Source organism: Bos indicus x Bos taurus, chromosome 6 (genome assembly GCF_003369695.1).
Source record: "Bos indicus x Bos taurus breed Angus x Brahman F1 hybrid chromosome 6, Bos_hybrid_MaternalHap_v2.0, whole genome shotgun sequence".
In the NCBI taxonomy this organism is placed as follows: Eukaryota; Metazoa; Chordata; class Mammalia; order Artiodactyla; family Bovidae; genus Bos; species Bos indicus x Bos taurus.
Window position 1 is genome coordinate 5,662,024 of NC_040081.1, and position 19,047 is coordinate 5,681,070.

Sequence of the window (19,047 nt, forward strand, 5' to 3'; positions counted from 1 at the left end):
ATGAAAATACAGGAAAAGGAACTACAAAGGCTGATGAGACAAGAATGTCATCGGAGAAGGAGGAGAGGCGTATTGAGCCTGATTTTGAGGGGAGGGAATACAGGAAACAGGAGTGAATGGGGTGGACAGTCCCTGGAAGGGGAATAAACAAATGGAGCATGCATATGGCAAAAAGATTTCCACACTTAGGGAAGAGCATCTATAATAGGGAATAAAGAGAAAGGAGCAGTGAAGGAGGAGAGGGTGAATCTACAAAGGCCTCAAAGCAGAGGCGTTTAACACAGTAATTCACTGAAACGGAAAATCTGATTACACAAGTGTTTACAATGTTTCAGTGTATGAATCGATTGTTGGGTCAAAAATATATTCAGAGACACTGAAGAAAAAATTTCAAATTGACTTCGGTGCTGTTCTAGAACTGTACCCTCATATACCACAGATCTGTCAAAACTGGAACAAGCTTGCGCTCTGGGCTTCTAGACATGAAACATCCCACAGTTTTCTTTTCTTTCCTTCCCGATAGGATATGCTTTCCTTTATCAATCAAAAAGGGCTGTTCACAGAATGCATCTTCGGAAAATCAGCCAGTATAAAATCATGCAGAGCCCTAAAGAAGAAACTAAACTGTGGAGACACAGTGAACTTGAATGAGGAACCAATACTTGTGATAGCCTGCGTCTTAAAGGTAAGGAAAGTCTGAGCATTATCCACACACGGTAAATCTGAAGCTATATGACTGGTGCTTCATTATGAATGCCCAAGAAACCTAATAGGCATAAGAGAGGAAGGAGCTGAAAAGTGAAAAACACTTCACAAAGCCAAAACTGAAGGAAGGTACTGCAGATGTTATAAGCCCCATACATTAGATATTTTCCTTTTTCATTGCACATCTTGACTCCTGAACAGTCCATGCAAAGGAATAACAAGATATGTCAAAATACCCACTTACACATTGAGTGTTTACCAAAACAAGCTTCCTGCTTTGGATGACTTCCTCATCACCTTCCTAATGAAGGCCACATTTCCAAAATAAAATTCATAATAAGCCTTTGGAAACAGTTAACAGAAGTAACTTCCCAGGTGACTCAGACAGTAAAGAATCCGCCTTCAATGCAGGAAACCTGGGTTCCATCCCTGGGTTTCCAGGATCCCCTGGAACAGGGACTGGCATACGACTCCAGTATGGTTGCCTGGAGAATCCCATGGACAGTGGAGTCTGGCAGGCTATAGTCCATGAAGTGGCACAGAATTGGACACGGCTGAAGCAACTTAGCATGGATGCAGGACAGATGTTTACTCACTATGGTAAATTCGTGTGTTTAGTGTGTGTGTTTGTGTGTCTGTGTGTGTTAGTCGCCTCGTAACAGCCGACTCTCTGTGATCGCATTAACTGTAGCCCAGCAGACTCCTCTGTCCATGGAATCCTCCACGCAAGAATACTAGAGTGGGTTGCCATGCCCTTCTCCAGGGGATCTTCCTGCCAGGCATCGAACCTGCATCTCTTGCATCTCCTGCATTGGCAGGCAGGTTTTTTCCCACTAGCACCACCTGGGAAGCCCATTTGTCTTACAATGAATCAAAAAACGCTTAGTGAGGCCACCAAAATCTCTGATCAGTGCATCATCCTTGCTTCCCCTGTGTCTCAATGCCTTTTACTTGTAAATTAGTGTAGGGATGACGCCACCATTTGTTCCTTCTTTTTCCTCCTTTTATCTCCCTTACCATGATTAATGGCTTTGTTAACATTTGTAAGTTTAGCCCACCACCCAAGGTTACAGCTACATGGTAACCTGTTTTACTACATGCCTAATCTTATAAATCTTAGTTTTAAAGTGAGTGCAACAATCAAAATCTGTTTGGAATTTTGCAAAATTCAATAGGTTTATACAAAAAATAGACTGAGTTTGAAATGATACAGCTAAATCACAAGTGTGTAGTTAAATTTGTACCAGGGCAATAATACAACAGAAAGAAAAAATTAATCAATTCATCTTGGTACTTGTTAGCAGTTATGAACAAAAATATATTGATGTAGTAATAACTACAGTCAGGTTATTAAAATTATCTTAGAAACCAAATAACATATGGTGTTTCCTTTTCCCCTATTAATGTTCAATTGTATGAAAATAGCAACAGTGCAGGTATGATTTACAGTTGACCCCTACTACACTTGACCCATAATAATACACACTAGGTATGCAAATAGCAAGTAGAGTGCTACCCTCTAAAAGGTGCACACTTGGAACTGATTTCACTTTTGAGCAAGTGTTACTAGGCTCTTGCCTGTTTCCATGCTGTAAGCACAGTCTAGTAAGAGGGTGGCTACTTATGGGTACAGGTCTTTGACACTCCCAAAGTTTTCTCTACCTAAAGTTGATTGATCTTGGTGGGGAATCAAACCTTGCAACTTTGGCCTTGAGAATACCATATGTCAAAGCAACCATGGAGTTGGTCTAAATCAGAAATGAATATATAGTCAGAACCACATTGAGTTTGTCATTAAACTGTCTATAAACAGTAGTCCAGTAGCAAATACCCATGGCATATTCTGCATGAGTCATGTCCTGGCTTAACCATACTCAGTCTCACCAATCGATTCTACAGCACAGGTTTCAGGAGAGAGAAGAGACACACTCCAAGTGCATGTAGTTTGGTACACAAGTCAAAGGCCCTGCTGCACACTCCCAGACTCCCAGAATTCAAAGCCAGATGACATGGTTGAATGGCATCACCAACTCCATGGACATGAATTTGAACAAGACCCAGGTGTTGCTGATGGACAGGAAAGCCTGGTGTGCAGTCCATGGGGTCACAAAGAGTAGGACAGGACTGAATGGCTGAACTCAAATGGAGTGCTTCCTCCTTCCAAATGTACTGCGGACACTCCATAAAAAGCATAGTGAAACCCTGATGACCAGCATTGGGTACTCTATACCAATTCCAAGAAAAAGTATGAGAGGACTGAGACTTTGTGCATTATCTTCATACTCTATCCTCAGTACTCAAGAGAGTGCCTGACACAAACAGCAGCTCAATAAGTACTGAAACAAGCGAACACTAACAGGATTGTAATCATGATAGTTGCCTTAGAAACACTGCGTAAAGAAGATACTATTAAGAGAAGTCAGGCTGTATATTAAGACCAGTGGAAGCAAGTTGTGCCTTTGAAACTGGCAAGGCAATGCAATCATTTCCCCTCAGTCTTGCACAACAGGTTACAACTTCATCCATTTTAATAGGCCCCATTCTCTGATATTAAGACTTGGTCATCAGGATAAAGTTTCCAGGCCTCCACTTAGGAAGCTGATATTTGCATATTCTATCCCACAGGTGTCAAGTTGCAATGTATCTAAATTTTCAGTTTCCTCTTTGGGTGGATATATTGAATTCAAAGAGTTGTAAGGGTAACATGTAGTTTACCATTGGGGCTTTTGATTTATTTCTAACACCTGCTGCTTAAAAGTCTGTAGAACTGACCTTTTATATGATTATTTTTTTAAAACAAGATTAAAGCTATTTCGATACCAGCTTTTTCCCAAAGAGCACTCATACTTCAGGTTTTCTCTTAATATGTGTATAAGAGCATGTAGGGGTGTAATTTTGTTTATTTCAGAACTTCTCTTTCTTGAATCACAAGCAAGCATGTGTTTGAAGTAAACAAACAAAATGGGCATGTGTGTTTCTTTTCAAGAAACTAATAGGATTTAGGATCAGTTATCAGCAGGCCTTGCCAGTTTGTACTAATGTGTTAACATGTACACAGAGATAAGTTCCAGGCAATAGAAGGAGCTTTAGCTTCATTCTCACTACAGCCCAGACTCTGCTTTTATGCTTCTAATTTTAGTTGGGGAAAATCCAACCAGTACTTCTGGGTGTGCAAGGCTGTGGAGAATGACAGCCAAGCTCTGTGTGAATCAGTGTGCGTGGCTGTGAAGGAATTGTGGACTGAATTGAATTTTTCCACTAAATATTTTCTTTGTAATTTCTCCATTGAATTTATCCTAAGAATAATACATACTTTTTGATCTATATAAGGATTTTCTTCGAAATATCCAAGGAAGCATATTTTCAGCCAGTCTCTATGATAAATGGCTTGATGTTATTGATCAAGGGAACGAGGACGACAAAATAAAGGCGACCCAGAGGTAATGATGCCATAATTACTCAACTCTGAGAAAATACAACCAACATACTCTTAGGAAAATATTAGCTTATACTTTACAGCTGTGTCCTCTAAAATAATGACCGGTATCACGGGGTTTGACTTGATCATGCCCATGGAAGTCAGTTTGAAGAGAGATGCATGCCTTATTGGTGACACTGTAATTGGTGTTTTTCTCCTAATCTCATTAACATGGACTGCTTGACCATTTTACACCTTCTGAATACATGAAACTGTTGGAGATGAAATCCACTGGTCTAAATTGAGATGATAAAGAACCAACCCGCCAGTGGTATGATCTTAAATACAAACACATAACTAACCAGAGTAGGTCTTACCTGGTTCAGGAATTAAATTCAGTGAAACATTTTTGTATGCATTCATGCCTGGAACTGTGAGAATGGACTGTGTACATGGTATAAAAAGAAGTACTTTGTTCTCTGTATTTCCACTTACTAAGCAAAATGACTCGCTTTATTTATAAGTGTTTTCTCTGTCCTTAGGCTTCTAGACCAGCTGCCGAGAGCCAATGTAGTTTTTCTGCGATATCTTTTTGCAGTTTTACGCAATATTGAGCAACATTCCTCATCCAATCAGATGACAGCTTATAATTTATCAGTGTGTATAACCCCAAGCATGCTTTGTCTGTCTAATTCTGGCAGCTCAGAAAACTTCACCAAACAGGTAATGAGATCTCTCATTTTTTGCCTTGCAGAGCAGAGTCCCCATCTTGAACCTGAAGTCTGTAGTATTAACTCTGATGAACCAGTTTTTAAAGTGCACATTTTAATTACACTGCCTTGGAGTGGCAGAGTCCTACTCTGGTTGGGCATGGGAAGGTGTATTATAACTGAGAACAGTTGACTCACTTCCCCTTTGCCATCCAAGAGATTAAACGATAGAGAGGTAAGAGTAGGATGATATGATAGAAAAGAACCTGGCTTTGGAATCAGAGAGCCAAGGTTCAACTCTCAGCCTAATCACTGAGGGTGTACAAGCCTCCAAACTATGATTTCATCATTACACAATGATAACACCCAATACATCTGGTCACTGTCGGCACATCTTAGCAGCCTGGGCAATATGAGCACCTGAGGCGCCACACGTACTGGCCACACTCTGCCAGCTGTGGCTCATTCAGGAAAGTATTTGGCTTCTCTTGTGTCTCTGCCTGAGGATGAGGAAGCTAGTAAAATATTTCAGAACATTCTAAGAGAGCCACAACATGCCTAATAAGATCACACCTCTTCTCCAAGCTCCCCCGGACAGCAAGTGTGAGACAAGGGAATGTGGTAAGACAGACAGACATGTTTTCTCTCCAGATGATTTGTTCCTTCACAACCCCCCGCCCGGCCCACACTGAAACCTCTGCTACCCAAGTTTCAGATATTTCTTCACTCAAGTGAAATTCACAGTTGGTGTTGTATTCGATACTTTATAAATGTTAATAATATGAGATATAAAAAATCTATCTCAATAAAACTAGAAACAAATTTATTAAAAATAAATAAAACTTAATAAGAGAATATACATTTTTGTCCCAAATATCCTATGCGGGCTACTTAAAAATCATCCTAGTTTTAAGCATGTTAACCATCATTACAAAATTTTAGCTATTAAACCAAGCTACATAGTATAACGTTAGCCCACTGACTAAAAGAATTTTAAAATTTGAGCCCAAACTACTCTTGAAAGTAGGAGTTATTTCTTAGAAAAAGCTGATGTATATATAATATATTTATATATTTTTTAGTCAAGTCTGAATTTTTCTCAGATTTCTTTTGCATTTTTGGTTAGAGCCAAGATTCGTGGATGAAATGTGATTTACTATTACACCATATGTAGAGTAATACCCCATTTTTTGCCCCTTCGTGTTACAGATTTCTTTCATACAATTTCTCATTGAAAACTGTCTCAAGATATTTGGAGAAGATATCACTTGTCTCTTTGGAGAGACGTCAGTGAGTTCTGATAACAGTGATATCACTGATATTACCGATAACAGTGAGAAGGTTGCAGGTACGTGAATAATGTAACTGGCTTTGATGCCAAAGACAGCAAGGCTTCCAGGGGTCAGTGGGAGATCCTAGAGCCCAAAGCACATTCTAAGGGCAGTAATTTCCATCTGCTCCAAGACATGGGAAGATTCCCACTTGTGAGATCAAAGCAAGGATAAAACTGTTCTGATTTCAAGAAGCAACTAGTACAGCTTTAGGAGACATAACGATTCGTTGAGTTCAGTTCAGTTGCTCATTCGTGTCCAACTCTTTGTGACCCCAAGGACTACAGTGACCCCAAGTCCTTGGGCTTGAGGACTATAGCACCCCAGGCCTCCATGTCCATCACCAACTCCCAGAGCTTACTCTGACTCACGTCCTTTGAATTGGTGATGCCATCCAACCATCTCATCCTCTATCGTCCCCTTCTCCTGCCTTCAATCTTTCCCAGCATCAAGGTCTTTTCCCATGAGTCAGTTCTTTACATCAGGTGACCAAAACATTGGACTTTCAGCTTCAGCATCAGTTAGATTGCTGTATTTGGGGTGGCCTTTCTGTATTCTGGCAGCTTGTGGTTCTTTTTTATTGTGGAGATTCCTCACTGTGGGTGGGGTTGTGTGAGTGGCTTGTCAAGGTTTCCTGCTTAGGGAAGCTTGTGTCCCTGTTCTGGTGGATGGAGCTGGACTTCTCTCCAGAGTGCAATGAAGTTTCCAGTAGTGAGTTTTGAGATGTTTATGGGTTTGGTGTGAATTTGGGCAGCCTGTATATTGAAGCTCAGGGCTATGTTCCTGCATTGTTGGAGAATTTGCATTGTATGTCTTGCTCTGGATCTTGTTGGCTCTTGGGTGGTGCTTGGTTTCAGTGTAGGTATGGAGGCTTTTGGATGAGCTCGTATCCATTAATGTTCCCTGGAGTCAGTAGTTCTCTGGTGTTCTCGGGTTTTGAACTTAAGCCTCCTGTCTCTGGTTTTCCGTCTTATTCTTAGAGTAGCCTCAAGACTTCTCTATCTGTACAGCATCGATGATAAAAAATCTAGGTTAATGATGACAAGCTTCTCCACAGTGAGGGAACCCAGAGAGGTTCACCAAGTTAGATGGAGAAGAGAATAAGGAGGAGGGAGATAGAGTTGACCAGGAGAAGAAGAGGGGGAATCAAACCGGAAGAGAGCAAGCTAGCCAGTAACCAATTCCCTATGTGCTATCCACAGTTTGGACCCCTCAGAGAGGTTCATGCAGTTACACAGAGAAGAGAAGGAAGAAGGAGACAGAGGTGACCAGGACAAGAAAAGAGGCAATCAAAAGGAGAGAGACAGATCCAGCCAGTAATCAGTTCCCAAAGTGTTCTCCACAGCCTGGAATACACAAAGAGATTCACAGAGTGGGTAGGGAAGAAAAGGGTGAGGGAGGAGATAGAGGCGACCTGGTGGAGAAAAAGGAGAGTCAAAAGGGGGAGAGAGCAATCGAGGCAGTGATCAAACTCCCAAGTAGAAATGGGCAGTGAAGATTGGGTTCTTAAATGTACAAAATTGACAACAAATACCAAAAAGCAAACATTAAAAGTCTACAGTAAAGGTTAGAGACTCCCAAATACAGTATTAAAAAAACAAAGTAACAAAAAATGGTAAAATATATATATGAAGTTTGCATTAAAAATAGGGTCTTTTTTTGAAAGGTAATAGTAGGTTATAAAAATTAAAATTAAAGAAGCAATAGAGGACATAAAAAAATTTTTTTTTAATGATAATAGTAAAAATATACATAGGAATTTCTCTGGAGTGGTTGTGGGCAGTGTGGGGTTAGTTCAGTTTCAGATAGTTCCGTTATCCAGCTTATACTTCTCAAGATCTATAGGCCCCTTCCATTGTAGTCAGTGCTAACTCCAACGTTTTAATCTGTTGCACCTGTCTTTTCCAGAGCGCTTCCCTCTGTTTATTTTAACTTCTTCTGTTTGCTGGTCTTTTCAGTGTCTAATTTCCGCCCTGAGTCATGGGGGCGAAGGTGGTCACTTATTTAGGCCCACTTACTCAGTGGTACTGTGGTGACGGAGGAGCACTGCAAACAAATATCCCTGGCGTGTGCTCACAGTGTCCTGGCCGCACTGGGTTTGCCCCCGCTCACGGTGTGTGTGCTTTCCCAGTTTACACTGCTCAGGCTCAGGTTGCTCTGCCTGCAACTGTCTGAGGTGGGCCCTGGGTTGCGTGTACTTCCCAGGTCTAAGCCGTTCAGGTTCAGGTTCAGGTTCTCAGGTACTCCACAAAGGCACAGGCTCAGTTGGACCTGCGTTTTGTGCCCTTCCCATGTCCGAGCAGCTCAGGCGACCAGGTGCTTAACGAGCACAGTGACCCCCAGGTGTGGTGTGTCTTATACCTCCCCCATCCCAGCCGCTCAATTTGCTGGTTGGCAGCAGGCCTGCCCGTCTCAGGTGGGCCGTGTGTCTCTTCTGGGGAGCTGATCTCTGGCCGCGACCGTCCCAGCGGATGTCAACCGCCCAGTATCCCAACAAGTCTTGGTTAGCAAATGGGAGCCTGCTTGCAGTTTTGTAGAGGATGCCTCTCTGGGGCTGAGATTGCCCCTTTCAGGCTCTGGCTGCCCCCGCCTGCCTCCCTGTCTCTGGTGGGAGATGAGTCAGTGCACAGCCAGCTAGCTCTGCTCTGGTATTCTCTCAGTCCTCTGCTCTGTGAGTGGGCCAGGAAGTGCCTTAGATTAGGGCTTTTCACAGGATAGTTTTTTTTCTCTCTGTCTGGCTATCCCACAATTTGGGTTGCTATCTCACATTAGCTCCCTCAGATTGCCCTCAGGGCACTCAGGCCTGGCCCTTACCCTAAGCAATGCAGCCCGCACCTTCCTGTTCAGGCCCCCCGCTTGCTGGTGGCAATCGTGAGTGTCTGGACTAGTTCCCTGCTGGAAGTTGTTGTTAGGCACGCAATCTGTGGGGTTTCTTTCTTTCTTTCTTTCTTTCTTTTTCCTCCCCGTTATGTTACCCTCTGAGATTCCAAAACTCCCCACTGACCTGCCAATGAGAGTGTTTCCTAGTGTTGGGAAACTTCTCCTCTTTTAAGACTACCGTCCCAGGACAGATCTCTGTCCCTACCTCATTTGTCTCTCTTTTTCTCTTTTATATTTTGTCCCACCGCCTTTCAAAGACAATGGGCTGCCTTTCTGGGTCCCTGATGTCCTCTGCCAGCATCAGAAATTGTTTTCTGGAATTTGCTCAGCATTCAATGTTCTTTCGATGAATTTGTGGGAAGAAAGTCGTCTTTCTGTTCTATTTCTCCGCCACCTTAGGACCGCCTCTGAGACGTGAACTCTGGATTCTACCTCCACAGCAAGCTCTCTTTCCATTCTGTTTCAGACCTAGGTTGCAAATGGAACTGGACTGAATGCTTATGTGTCTGTTTGTTTTTAAGTCTTTCCTCTTGCAATCATCCCTGCTACCATTCCAGTATTGTCCCATTGACATTTCTTTCTCTGAATAAAATGTCTTCCTAATTTAGCAAGTACTGGGGCCAGAATAGAATTTCTACTTAAAGTATTTGTATTCTTAGAATTGTTATTCTATACCCACAAAGTTACACAATTTCATTTTTTAACATTCAAACCCTAATTTGAGCATGAGGAAAAACACTAACCTAAATCTTGCCAGGATTGTTTAAGAAAGATGAGGTTGTAAAGTTAACCTGTTTCACAGTCCCTGGCAACCCACTCCAGTATTATGATCCAGGAAGTCCCACGGACAGGAGCCTGACAGGCTATAGTCCATGGGGTCGCAAGAGTTGGACACGACTGAACAACTGAGCACCATACTTTTCGTGGCTATAGTATATAGTCTTATTGGTCACAGAGCCCACAAGAACTCTAACACCAACCAATGTACATTACGAAAGCTCCATCTAGGCCTGAAAATAAAAGCGTAGGCCTTAATGTCTATTTTGCTTTCCATCTATGCTTATAGGCTAGCTGGCCATATAGCTTTGTACCAACTGATAGAGTTTTCTTCCTAAGAGTATTCTTATTAAAGCTGAACAATGAAGGAATACATTTGAAATACATGAATACCTGTGGGTAGTTTAGAAATAAAAGAATCAGGTTAAGAGTAGGGAAACCAGGGTGCATAAAGCAACTCAACCCATATAAACATGTATCTTTTCACGTTTGTACATATTAATTAGGAGAATCTGTTCCTGAATTTAAGAATGCATTTGCTTTCTTCATTATCTCCTTTTAAAATGATGGTAGTATGACTGTCAGGGCAGGAAGAGCCTAAGGCAAAGTGATGGCATTCCTTCAGGAATGCACACCTTCTGGAGGCTACACAGTCAAATGGAGAATGGGGGTGCGGTCTGCTTAGGGGGAGGCGACTGATGTCTAGGCTGCCTTAGGCCTTCTGAAGGAGGGAAATTACCTTTATTAAGGCTGCTATGTGCCATGTCTTGTGCTGGGTAGTACATTATGTTATGTAGTCCAGTCAGGTGTAAGTAGCATCATTTATGTTACATTTGAGCAAACTGACGCTCAAAGACTTTTAGGTAACTCATCCAATTAAGAGGCAGAATAGGAGCCTTCTGGTTCTCTCACCCAGCACCACAAGTGGTTCACTCACTTGAATGGACATGGTGCGGCACTCACTATGTCTCCGAAAGACAAGTGGATGGGCATTTTAAAAGATTTGGTTAAATTCTTCTGTTTATTTTTCTACAACTGGGCTCCTCTAATTGACTTCTTTAGCTGGTTATTTAAGCAGGTTATTTAAGGAAATATTAAGCAGGTTTATTGAGGAAATATCAGGAAAACATTCATAGCTGGACACGAGACACTTTGAACTCAATTCTTCATTGCTGATCACTCTTTTTTGAAAAACAATCCTTTGACAGGGGCTGTTGGTAGTTAAAATTCATCTTTGGGTTAGCTGAGTAAGGTGTCACACACACAAAAACTGGCCCCCTGTAATCTTACCACATTGTCTGCAATTAATGACTACTTCTCAAGGACCCTGAGGGCAGGAAGTCATCCTTGGAGCTGACTGTGGTGTGTGGCCTCCCAGAGGAGAGGTCGAGAGGCTGACTGATAAGCACTGTCAGGCAGGATATCTCGTGAAAGGCGATTCTTTTCAAGGGAGAAAATTGTGCATGACGGGGTACTCAGAAAGCCAAACAGGTAACTGAACAGAGGACGGAAACTTCCTACAAATGCTGCTTGATTTGAATATTAAATAATGTTGCCTTTCAAATGAGATCTGAACCCAGAATCCACTGATAACACTTAATATTAGGAAACTTGTGTAACTATAGGTTAAGTGTCTCATGCCACAGGGCAAAGGGAATAGAGAGCACTGTCTGGGGAATACTGTCACAGGGAGAATCAACCCTGTGTCTGATCACGCCTCTAGGTTTAACTACTGGTTTGCAGAATATGGGCAAGAAGAACATGGTAACACCACAAGGATGCAATTAGCCTGCTTTAGAATAAGGGGAATGCTATATAACAAATGGTTCAGTTTCTCTCTTTCAGCCTCTGCCATGAACATGCTGCTGAATGTAAGTGGTGGAAATCAGGCTAAATAAGCTAAACTACTACTAGTGAAAATCTCTCTTCTACATTAGTTTCAGACAAGAAGACAGTTAGGAAGAGTTCTCTCAAAAACTGGGCCTTTGGCTGTATCTCCAGGACCCGCGAGGAGAACCAACACCCATGTCTACCACCCACAAAGCCAAAACAGCTCTTTGGAGCGCCTCTTGAGGATGTATGTGATAATGACACCCTGCCCACCCCAATTCTGGTAGGTCTTATTTTGGTTTCTGTAACCTTCCTGAGAAGGGGAGTGCTGAGAGACCAAGTGTTCTCTTCCAAATCTACTCCCAAATGAAGAAGTCTGGCTTTGTCCGATAAGATTCATAACATTACTTCAAAGAATAAGATCTGATTTAGGTACTGCAGAGTCAGAAGGCAAGTACAAGATGAAAAGATACTCTCCTCCATTCCGCTGATTTCAACAAAGACCCATCTATACCAGCTCAGACCAGTTAACATGGACCCTGTAAGTTAAGGCAGTTAGAGAAGGCGAGGTTGAGGAAAAGAGTGAGAGCAGTCCTTTACAGATCACCTTTATGAGGTGAGAAGGGGCAGCAGTCAGATTAGTGAGCTGCTGCCCTTACCCAAGAAAAGAGGAAGTATATAGAGGCACGTATGTGGAAAGCTCCAGTCTTAAGGGGACCTGTTCTTCTGCAAGGTTGTTCAGAGTAGTTATCTCTTAAACAGCTGTGGCAAGGAATTGTGGAGATCAGCCAGAGGCTGGGACAGGCTGGGAGCTGGGCAAAATCAACCCAATGTCCATTTTTTCCTTCGGGTGACAGAGTGCTTGTTTTGCATAGAATGGTGGGGAGGTCCTGGAGGCGAGTTTTAACTCCAGGCTATTTTGACCGCGTAGCTTTCCTTCAGACTCTGTGTGTAAGAATCTCTGAGAGTCCACCTCATCCTCTTATGTCTCGTCGTCTCCTCCCTTGAAGTCCACACGAGTCTCAAGTCTCCTTCAGCTGAGTCTACTCCCCCTTATGATGCAAAATGTCTCACAGGGATTTGATTTGCAACTCAAGTGTTTAAGCATAAAGTACGCATCCTCTGGCAAAGATGAATCATTTGCTCCTGACAGAAGGTGTCAAAAGAGAGTCACAGAGTTCGGACTCTGCTATATCAAATTAGTGTATTGAACTGTAAGCATTAACTCTTGTCCACTGTCCACTATCTCTCCAAGCACTACACTAGATGCAGGGAATTTTATGGTATATATGAAGAAATTCATCATACTAGCTACGTGCTAGCTACTACCCCAGGCCTTGCGTCTTTCACAGAACATTTAGGGGGTAGCCATGACTATCATCACCCCCACTTCATCAATGAAAACAAAAGAGCCTCACCCAAGTATGTGCTATGCCCAAAGTCACACAGTGGATGACTGGCATAACAGATTCCACATTCCTTGAAAAACCTGGCTCCAATATCTGTTATCTCTCTAACTCTGCAGACAGCAGAGGACATGAAAATACAGGAAAAGGAACTAGAAAGGCTGATGAGACAGGAATGTCATCGGAGAAGGAGGAGAGACGTATTGAGCCTGATTTTGAGGGGAGGGAATACAGGAAACAGGACTGAATGGGGTGGACAGTGCCTGGAAGGGGAAGAAACAAATGGAGCATGCATATGGCAAAAAGATTTCCACACTTAGGGAAGAGCATCTATAATAGGGAATAAAGAGAAAGGAGCGGTGAAGAAGGAGAGGGTGAATCTACAAAGGCCTCAAAGCAGAGACGTTTAACACAGTAAATTCACTGAAACGGAAAATCTGATTACACAAGTGTTTACAATGTTTCAGTGTATGAAAGTCAGATCGATTGTTGGGTCGAAAATATATTTAGAGACACTGAAGAAAAAATTTCAAATTGACTTTGGTGCTGTTCTAGAACTGTACCCTCATATACCACAGCTCTGTCAAAACAGGAGCAAGCTTGTGCTCTGGGCTTCTAGACATGAAATGTCCCACAGTTTTCTTTTCTTTCCTTCCCTATAGGATATGCTTTCCTTTGTCAATCAAAAACGGTCGTTCACAGAAGGCATCTTCAGAAAATCAGCCAGTATAAAATCATGCAGAGCCCTACAGAAGAAACTAAACTGTGGAGACACAGTGAACTTGAATGAGGAACCAATGCTTGTGATATCGTCGGTCTTAAAGGTAAGGATAGTTTGAGCATCATCCACACACAGTAAATCTGAAGCTATATGACTGGTCTTCATTATGAATGCCCAAGAAACCTAATAGGCATAAGAGAGGAAGGATCTGAAAAGTGAAAAACACTTCACAACGCAAAACTGAAGGAAGGTACCGCAAATGTTATACGCCCCATACATTAGATATTTTCCTTTTTCATTGCACATCTTGACTCTGGCACACTCCATGCAAAAGAATAACAATATACGTCAAAAGACCCACCTACACATTGAGTGTTTACCAAAACAAGCTTCCTGCTTTGGATGACTTCCTCATCACCTTCCTAATGAAGGCCAATTTCCAAAATAAAATTCATATGAAGCTTTTGGAAACAGTTAACAGAAGTAACTTCCCAGGTGGCTCAGACAGTAAAGAATCCGCCTTCAATGCAGGAAACCTGGGTTCCATCCCTGGGTTTCCAGGATCCCCTGGAACAGGGACTGGCATACGACTCCAGTATGGTTGCCTGGAGAATCCCATGGACAGTGGAGTCTGGCAGGCTATAGTCCATGAGGTGGCACAGAATTGGACACGGCTGAAGCAACTTAGCATGGATGCAGGACAGATGTTTACTCACTATGGTAAATTCGTGTGTTTAGTGTGTGTGTTTGTGTGTCTGTGTGTGTTAGTCGCCTCGTAACAGCCGACTCTCTGTGATCCCATTGACTGTAGCCCAGCAGACTCCTCTGTCCATGGAATCCTCCACGCAAGAATACTAGAGTGGGTTGCCATGCCCTTCTCCGGGGGATCTTCCTGCCAGGCATCGAACCTGCATCTCTTGCATCTCCTGCATTGGCAGGCAGGTTTTTTCCCACTAGCACCACCTGGGAAGCCCATTTGTCTTACAATGAATCAAAAAACGCTTAGTGAGGCCACCAAAATCTCTGATCACTGCATCATCCTTGCTTCCCCCGTGTCTCAATGCCTTTTACTTGAAAATTAGTGTAGGGATGATGCCACCAGTTACTCCTCCTTTTTCCTCCTTTTATCTCCCTTACCATCTTTAATGGGCTTTGTTAACACTTGTCAGTTTAGCCCACCACCCAAGGTTACAGTTACATGGTAACCAGTTTTACTACATGCCTAATCTTATAAATCTTAGTTTTAAAGGGAGTGCAACAATCAAAATCTGTTTTGAATTTTGCAAAATTCAATAGATTTATACAAAAAATAGACTGAGTTTGAACTGATACAGCTAAATCACAAGTGTGTAGTTAAATTTTTACCAGGGCGATAGTACAACAGAAAGAAAAAATTAATCAGTCCATCTTGGTACTTGTTAGCAGCTATGAACAAAAATATATTGATGTAGTAATAACTACAGACAGGTTATTAAAATTATCTTAGAAACCAAATAACATATGGGGTTTCCTTGTCCCCTATTAATGTTCGATTGTATGAAAATAGCAACAGTGCAGGTATGATTTAGAGTTGACCCCTACTACACTTGACCCATAATAATACACACTAGGTATGCAAATAGCAAGTAGAGTGCTACCCTCTAAAAGGTGCACACTTGGAACTGATTTCACTTTTGAGCAAGTGTTACTAGGCTCTTGCCTGTTTCCATGCTATAAGCTAGTAAGACTAGTAAGAGGGTGGCAACTTATGGGTACAGGTCTTAAGCAGTCCCAAAGTTTTCTCTTCCTAAAGTTGATTGATCTTGGTGGGGAATCAAACCTTGCAACTTTGGCCTTGAGAATACCATATGTCAAAGCAACCATGGAGTTGGTCTAAATCAGAAATGAATATATAGTCAGAACCACATTGAGTTTGTCATTAAACTGTGTATAAACAGTGGTCCAATAGCAAATACCATGGCATATTCTGCATGAGTCATGTCCTGGCTTAACCATACTCAGTCTCACCAATCGATTCTACAGCACAGGGTTCAGGAGAGAGAAGAGACACACTCCAAGTGCATGTAGTTTGGTACACAAGGCAAAGGCCCTGCTGCACACTCCCAGACTCCCAGAAGCCAAAGCCAGATGACGTGGTTGAATGGCATCACCAACTCCATGGATGTGAATTTGAACAAGACCCAGGTGTTGCTGATGGACAGGAAAGCCTGGTGTGCAGTCCATGGGGTAGGAAAGAGTAGGACAGGACTGAATGGCTGAACTCAAATGGAGTGCTTCCTCCTTCCAAATGTACTGCGGACACTCCATAAGAAGCATAGTGAAACCCTGATGACCAGCATTGGGTACTCTATACCAATTCCAAGAAAAAGTATGAGAGGACTGAGACTTTGTACATTATCTTCATACTCTATCCTCAGTACTCAAGAGAGTGCCTGACACAAACAGCAGCTCAATAAGTACTGAAACAAGCGAACACTAACAGGATTGTAATCATGATAGTTGCCTTAGAAACACTGCGTAAAGAAGATACTATTAAGAGAAGTCAGGCTGTATATTAAGACCAGTGGAAGCAAGTTGTGCCTTTGAAACTGGCAAGGCAATGCCATCATTTCCCCTCAGTTTGCACAACAGGTTACAATTTCATCCATTTTAATAGGCCCCATTCTCCGATATTAAGACTTGGTCATCAGGATAAAGTTTGCAGGCCTCCACTTAGGAAGCTGACATTTGCATATTCTATCCCACAGGTGTCAAGTTGCAATGTATCTAAATTTTCAGTTTTCTCTCTGGGTGGATATATTGAATTCAAAGAGTTGTAAGGGTAACATGTAGTTTACCTTTGGGGCTTTTGATTTATTTCTAACACCTGCTGCTTAAAAGTCTGTAGAACTGAACTTTTATATGATTTTTTTTTTTTTTAAGAAAAAGATTGAAGCTATTTCGATACTAGCTTTTTCCCAAAGAGCACACATACTTCAGGTTTTCTCTTAATATGTGTATAAGAGCATGTAGGGGTGTAATTTTGTTTGTTTTATTTCAGAACTTCTCTTTCTTGAATCACAAGCAAGCATGTGTCTGAAGTAAACAAACAAAATGGGCATGTGCATTTCTTTTCAAGAAACTAATAGGATTTAGGATCAGTTATCACCAGGCCTTGCCAGTTTGTACTAATGTGTTAACATGTACACAGAGACAAGTTCCAGGCAATAGAAGGAGCTTTAGCTTCATTCTCACTACAGCCCAGACCCTGCTTTTATGCTTCTAATTTTAGTTGGGGAAAATCCAACCAGTACTTCTGGGTGTGCAAGGCTGTGGAGAATGACAGCCAAACTCTGTGTGAATCAGTCTGCGTGGCTGCGAAGGAATTGTGGACTGAATTGAATTTTTCCACTAAATATTTTCTTTGCAATTTCTTCATTGAATTTATCCTAAGAATAATATATACTTTTTGATCTATATAAGGATTTTCTTCAAAATATCCAAGGAAGCATATTTTCATCCAGTCCCTACGATAAATGGCTTGATGTTATTGATCAAGGGAACGAAGAGGACACAACAACCGCAACCCAGAGGTAATGATGCCATAATTACTCAACTCAGAGAAAATACAACCAACATACTCTTAGGAAAATATTAGCTTATAGTTTACAGCTGTGTCCTCTAAAATAATGATCAGTATCACGGGGTTTCACTTGATCATGCCCATGGAAGCCAGTTTGAAGAGAGATGCATGCCTTTTGGTGACACTGTAATTGGTGTTTTTCTCCTAATCTTATTAACATGGAATGCATGACCATTTTACACCTTCTGAACACCTGAAACTGTTGGAGATGAATCCGCTGTTCTAAAATGAGATGATAAAGAACCAATCCGCCAGTGGTATGATCTTAAATACAAACACATAACTAACCAGAGTAGGTCTTACCTGGTTCAGGAATTAAATTCAGTGAACCATTTTTGTATGCTTTCATGCCTGGAACTGTGAGAATGGACTGTGTACATGGTATAAAAAGAAGTACTTTGTTCTCTGTATTTCCACTTACTAAGCAAAATGACTCGCTGTATTTATAAGTGTGTTTTCTGTCCTTAGGCAACTAGTCCAGCTGCCGAGAGCCAATGTAATTTTTCCGCAATACCATTTTGGACTTTTTTACAACATTGAGCAACCATCCTCATCCAATCAGATGACAGCTTATAATTTATCAGTGTGTATAACCCCAAGCATGCTTTGTCTGTCTAATTCTGGCAGCTCAGAAAACTTCACCAAACAGGTAACGAGATCTCTCATTTTTATGCCTTGCGGAGCAGAGTCCCCATCTTGAACCTGAAGTCTGTAGTATTAACTCTGATGAACCAGTTTTTAAGTGCACATTTTAATTACACTGCCTTGGAGTGGCAGAGTCCTACTCTGGTTGGGCATGGGAAGGTGTATTATAACTGAGAACAGTTGACTCACTTCCCCTTTGCCATCCAAGAGACTAAACGATAGAGAGGTAAGAGTAGGATGATATGATAGAAAAGAACCTGGCTTTGGAATCAGAGAGCCAAGGTTCAACTCTCAGCCTAATCACTGAGGGTGTACAGGCCCCAAACTATGATTTCGTCATTACACAATGATGACACCCAATACATCTGGTCACTGTCTGCACATCTTAGCGGCCTGGGCAATATGAGCACCTGAGGCTCCACACTTACTGGCCGCACTCTGCCAGCTGTGGATCATTCAGGAAAATACTTGGCTTCTCTTGTGTCTCTGCCTGAGGATGAGGAAGCTAGTAAAATATTTCAGAACATCCTAAGAGAGCCGCAACATGCCTAATAAGATCACAGCTCTTCTCCAAGCTCCCCTGGACAGCAAGTGTGAGGCAAGGGAATGTGGTAAAACAGACAGACATGTTTTCTCTCCAGATGCTTTGTTCCTTCACAAACACCCCCCCCCCCCCCGGCCAACACAGAAACCTCTGCTACCCAAGTTTCAGATATTTCTTCACTGAAGTGAAATTCACAATTGGTGTTGTATTCGATACTTTATAAATTTTAATAATATGAGATATATAATATCTATCTCAAGAAAACTAAAAAAAATTTTCTTAAAAATAAATAAAACTTAATAAGAGAATATACATTTTTGTCCCACATATCCTATGCGGGATACTTAAAAATCATCCTAGTTTTAAGCATGTTAACCATCATTACAAAATTTTAGCTATTAAACCAGGCTTCGTATTATAACTTTAGCCCACTGACTAAAAGAATTTTAAAATTTGAG

At 41.8% G+C, this 19,047-nt stretch overlaps 1 long non-coding RNA gene across 1 annotated transcript; it reads left to right on the plus strand.

Moving 5' to 3' along the window:
* Positions 1–13,630: 13,630 nt before the first annotated feature.
* Positions 13,631–18,615, plus strand: LOC113894686. Its single transcript, XR_003511635.1, has 3 exons — positions 13,631–13,881; positions 17,241–17,350; positions 17,869–18,615. It is a non-coding gene; the product is annotated as an uncharacterized LOC113894686 (long non-coding RNA).
* The last annotated feature ends 432 nt before the right edge of the window (positions 18,616–19,047 follow it).